The following is a 6,087-nucleotide window of genomic DNA, read 5'->3' as shown; positions in this document are numbered from 1 at the left end:
ATACTGGAAGGAATTTATAAGCAAGAAATAGCAATAACTCTAAACTTATTGGTAATATATTTTTATATGAGAGGGTGGAAAATAAGCCCAAGAAAATGGGTGTTCTACTTCACTGAAATTTCTAGAAATCCAAACATCAGGGGACATGTTAAGATGTCCTGTCAAAAGAGAAGGATAAGATGTTGCATATAGCCCCTCCTGTAATTAAAAAAAAATGAGGCATTCTACCTGTTTTATTCTGCTTTTTTTTCTGCTGTAACTAAAAGACCTGATAAAAATTAGAGGCAGAAAATTTTATTTGGGGGCTCATGGTTTCAGAGGTCTCAGTCCATAGACAGCCAGCTCCATTCCTCAGGGTTCAAGGTAAGGCAGAATATCATGGTGGAAAAGTGTGGCAGAGGGAAACAACTCACATGATGGTCAGGGAGCAGAGAGAGCCTAAGCTCAGCCCACCAAATATATAACCCAAAACACATCCCCAAAGACCCACCTCTTCCAGCCACACCACACCAGCCTGCAGTTACCACCCAGTTAATCCCTGTCAGGGGATTAATTAACTGATTGGGTTAAGACCCTCACAACCCAATCAGTTCACTTCTAAATTCTTATGTTTGAGAGGATAGCTAATATCTAAACCAAAGCATTTCTCCTCTGGCCCCCCAAAGCTCCTTATCATCTTACAAGACAAAATATATATAGTCTATTTGCAAAAGTCCCAAGTCTTCACAGTTTCAGGATTGTCCAAAAGTTCAAGCCCAGAGTCTCCTCTGAGACTCAAGGCAAACTCTCAGCATGAGCCCCTCTAAAAAAATCAAAAGTAAGTTACATATATCCTACATATAAAGGCATAAAGTAAAAATTTACATGCAGAAAAATAAGGGCATAGAAATAGGGGATGGGAACAAAGCAAGACCAAAATCCAGCTGTGTTGAGAGCCACAGCCGAAGGGGCCCCAGCAAACTTCCAGCTGCCAGCTGATTGGCTCCTCTGCGGTGATGCTCATTGGGCTGTTTCCCCACCCTTTCAGACCACGGAGCTGCTCATTGGGGGACTCTTTTGGCTCTGCCCATGCGACCCAGCCAATCGTCCTCAAGAGCAGGAGGAGTCGGGGGTTGAGAGGCTCACTGGAAGCCGGTGTGGCAGTTGGGCTCTGAGGGAATTCCTGAAGAGCTCGTGTGGTGTGGTGTGTGTGTTCTAAAAATAAAGTTCATTTCTGTTTGACAAGTGGCTCGTGAATTGTGCCCAGCCAGACTGCGGCACAGCTGGACAAAAAGTCCTATATCTTCACAGCTAGCATCTGGGGCATATGGCATGGTGATGTTCTGTCCAAAGGGCCTGTGTAGCTTTGCATCTATGGCTTTACTGGTTGTAGTACACATGGACTCTCTTTTGGCTTGTCTCTGATTCCTGCAACTTTCATAGGCAGACATTCCACAGTACTGGCTTTCCTTAATTTCCGGAGTCTCCACTGCATCCTTGGCTTCCTCCTCACATGTTCACACATCACCCTCTCAAAGACTGCCTGCAGGTACTCTGACCCTGCTTCACTTTGCCTGACTTCCCAGGCCTTCCTTTGAAATCTTTGTGGAAGCCTCCATGATCCTCTAAATCCAACATCCTGCAATCCTGCAGAACCAGCACCACATGGTTGCCACCAAGGTCTGCCACCATCTCAAGCAATGACCAAGCCTCCAGGCACTCTGGCTACAGCAGCCTCTGAGTGCCTGGGTGGCTAAGAAAGTTAAAACCTTCCTAGGCCTCCCTGTGCAATCAGGGTGCCACACAGGTCTCTTCTCAATGAAATTTTTACTTTTACTCCCTTGACCCTGAGATGGGCGAGGTCTTGTCAATTCCTGAGGTACCCCCAAGTTATCTTTCTTATCAACTCTGGGAAAAGTGTTCAGCATTTCTTCAGTGGTGGCAATGTCTTTAACAATTACAACTTCCTTAGCTCAAGTTCTTTCAAATCTTTCTGCTCCTGAATATCACAATAAATTTGGCTGAAAGCCACTGAAAATACCTATGCCACTGCCTGAATACTGTGCTGCCTAAGAAATTTCTTTCACCAGATTAAGAAGTCCATCACTTTTAAAATTAGTCTCACAGAAAGTACCAGGACATGGGCAAAATGTGGACAACTTCTTAGCTAGAACATAACATGAATGGCCTTTAGTTCAATTTCCAATACAGTCCTTCTTCTCCTCTGAAACCTTATGACCACAGTCTTTACTGTGTGTAGTCCTATTGGCATTCTGGTCTTCTGAGCTCCCATTAGAAACACCCATTAAGCTCCCAAGTACAATAATCTAAAACTTTTCCAGCTTGCATTGCTAAACTTTCCAAAATTCCTTCTACAACTCCAAAAAACTTCCAAAAGCTTCTGGACCACATGGCCAGGTTAGTTACAGCAATGACCCCCACTTCTTGGTAACAATTTCTGTTTTAGCCACCTTTTTCATTGTTGTGACCAAGAGACCTGACAAGAGCAACAAGAGGAGAAAAAGTTTATTGGGGGCTCATGGTTTCAAAAGTCTCAGTCCATAGACAGCCAGCAACATTCCTCAGGGCTGGAAGTGAGACAGAGCATCAAGGTAGAAGAGTGTGATGGAGGAAAGTGGCTCAGGACATGGCCAGGAAACCTAGACAGAGCTCATATCAATAAGGACAAAATATATACCCCAAAAGCATGCTCTTAGGGACCTACCGCTCCAGCCCCTCCTACTTTCCTACAGTTATTTCCCAGTTAATCTCTATCAGGGGATTAATTAACTGGGTTAAAGCTGTCATAACCCAATCATTTCACCTCTAAATCTTCTTTCATTGTTTCATACATGAGTTTTGGGGGGACAATAACTATTAAAACCATGACACTACCTAATGGACCTCCTTGGAAATTGGAGAGGATATTCCTAATTTGGATATTTTGCTCGTTTATTTTGTTATCTATTGACACATAACAAAATATCCTAAAATAAAAGCAGCTTAAAATAGCAAACACATGTTATCACATCATTTCTAAGAGTCTGGAAACTGAATATGGTTTAGCTGTATGCCTTCAACTGAAGATTTCCCACAAAACTGCAGCTATTATGTCTGTTATAGACATAATAGACGTGTGTTCATTGGCCATCCTCAAGGCCACACTGTTTGTTGATCAGAGACATTAGTTTCTTCACATGGGGGCAGCACCCAGTACAGTGGCTGCTTTCCTCAGATTAAGCAAGAGAGAACACACAAAACAAAGCTGTAACCACTTTATAAATAATTTCAGAAGTGACATCTTATAACTTCACAAGTCTCCTACTCTTTAGAAGCAACTAACTAATTATACTACACTCAAGGATAAGGGATCTCAAAAGAGTGTTGATAGTGTGGGGATATGGATCATTGAGAGTTATTTTATCTGACTTTCATTATCTGTTTTATTTTGTGGGAAATAGTTCCATATAGTTTGCAAATATTTACTCTGACTTTTTCATACAGGCGTCATTGATTTTTCTGACATACAGTTTTGAATTTTTCGATAATACTGCAATTTTAAGGTAATATAATTTATTATAAAAATAAATTATTATCCTAGATAGCATTAAATTAGAATAGTGTCCTGGTGGCCTCATGATACAATGGGAAAATTTTTAGTGTAATTTTATTTTTCACTGTTGAGCAAACATTTATAAAGACGTTTCTCTGATTACTTTCTTCCTTCCTTTCTTTCATTCTTTCTTCCTCAGAGTAATAAGATTAGGATTTATTCAAGTGAAAAGAAAAGAGACAGAACTCTCACAAGACAAGAGGGGACCCAATAGGTGTTGCCATTTAATATACTAATCTATATATAAGACCATATATAGCGACTGAGCAAGGGAATCTATGCTAATCATGTACTGGAAAAGTATTTAGGCTATTGGCTCCACCTGTAACATTCTGATTGGTTAGCCCTTCAGTCTGTAACCTTCACTCAGGTCTGTCTTGCTTCCCTTTTCCAACCATCCTAGGACAAAGGAGTTGGCTGAAATGTTTGAAATGCTTCGGCAGGTTAACCTCATGGAGTAGCCTTTACACTTAGAGAAGACTTTATGGGGCCCATTTACTTACCTGTCTGCCTGTTTTCACTGTTTATTTCTACTATCTTTTTGATTCCCCACCCCCTGAAGAAATTTCTCTAACTGCCATTAGGGGAAAGAGGTGATAACCACTCTGGCTACATAAAGCTGAAAAGGGGCATGGAAAGGGGACAACAGTCAAGGTCTACCTCCAAACTTTCTATACCCTGTTCTGAATTATGAATTTAATTACAAATAACTTGGATAAATGTTAAGATCAAAAGAGATACACTTAATCCACAATAGCCTCAAAAATGAAATACCTAGGAATAAATCTAATCAAAGAGGTGAAAGATCTCTACAATGAAAACTATAGAACATTGAAGAAGACCTCAGAAGATGGAAAAACTTCCCATGCTCATGGATAGGCAGAATTAATATTGTTAAATGATCCTGCTATCAAAAGCCATATATAGATTCAATGCAATCCCCATCAAAACACTAATGACATTCTTCACAAAACTAGGAAAAATAGTCCTAAAATTCATTGAGAAATATAAAAGACCCCAAATAGCAGCAATTTTAAGCAAAACAAAACAACAACAACAAAACAAACAAACAAACAAACAAACCATGCTAGAGGCATCACAATACCAGATTTCAAATTATACTATGGAGGTTTAGTAACAGAAACTTCATGGTACTGGCATAAAAACAGGCACATAGACCAATGGTAAAGAATAAAAATCACAAAGACAAACCCACACAGATACAGTTGTCTGATATTTAACAAAGCTGCCACAATGTATTTAGGAGAAAAGACAGTCTTTTTAACAAATTGTGCTGGGACAACTGGTTTTCCATATGTAGAAGAATGAAACCAGACCTGTATCTCTCACTCAGCACAAAAATCAAGTCAAAATGGATCAAAGATTTGGTGTCAACATATCTTATATATAATCAGAGATATGATAAATTATAGTATAATCGTGTATTAAGAATTATAATGCAAAAATAAATAAATAGATCAAAGATCTTGGATTTAGACCAGAAACTATGCAACTCCTAGAAGAAAAATAGGGTCAACATGCCAGCTTTTAGGCACAGGCAATGACTTTCTCAATAGCACCCCTAAAGCTTAGGAAATAATGCCAAGTGTTAATAAATGGGACTGCATCAAATTTGAAAGCTTCTGTATAGCAAAGGAATCAATTAGAAATGTGAAGAGAGAACCCACAGAATAAGAAAAAGTATTTGGATATGTCAAGAGCATTGTAATGTTTTGAGCAACCAATAAAAAAATTAAAAAAAGAAAAAGTATTTGCTTGCTACTCTTCTGACAAAGGATGAATATATAGAATATATAAAGAGCTAAAAAAGATTTCACCAAGGGCTGGGGATGTGGCTCAAGCAGTAGCGTGCTCACCTGGCATGCGTGCGGCCCAGGTTTGATCCTCAGCACCACATACAAACAAAGATGTTGTGTCCGCTGAAAACTAAAAAATAAATATTAAAAAACCTCTCTCTCCCTCTCTCTGTCTCTCTCTCTTTTTCAAAAAAAAATTCACCAAAATGTCAAATAACCCAATGGGCAAATTCACTAAACATACATTTCTCAAAAGAAGAAATACAAATGGTGAACAAATACATAAAAAATGTTCAACAGGGCTGGGATTGTAGCTCAGTGATAGAGCATTTGCCTAGCATGCGTGAAGCACTAGAATCGATTCTCAGCACCACATAAAAATAAATAAATAAAATAAAGGTGCATCAACAACTCAAAATACATATAAAAATGTTCAAAATCATTAGCAATTGGGGAAATGCAAATCAAATATATACTAAGATTTCATCTTACACCAGTCAGAATGGCAGTCATCAAGAATATAAGTAATAATAAATGCTGGAGAGGATGTGGAAAAAAAGGAACATTTTTATACTGTTGGTGTGTCTGGAAATTAGTCCAACCACTATGGAAATAAATATGGAGGCTCCTTAAAAGACTAGGCATGACCCAACTAAACTACTTCTAAGCATTTAACCT

Source organism: Callospermophilus lateralis, chromosome X (genome assembly GCF_048772815.1).
Source record: "Callospermophilus lateralis isolate mCalLat2 chromosome X, mCalLat2.hap1, whole genome shotgun sequence".
In the NCBI taxonomy this organism is placed as follows: domain Eukaryota; kingdom Metazoa; phylum Chordata; class Mammalia; order Rodentia; family Sciuridae; genus Callospermophilus; species Callospermophilus lateralis.
Note: the sequence above shows the minus strand (reverse complement) of the source record.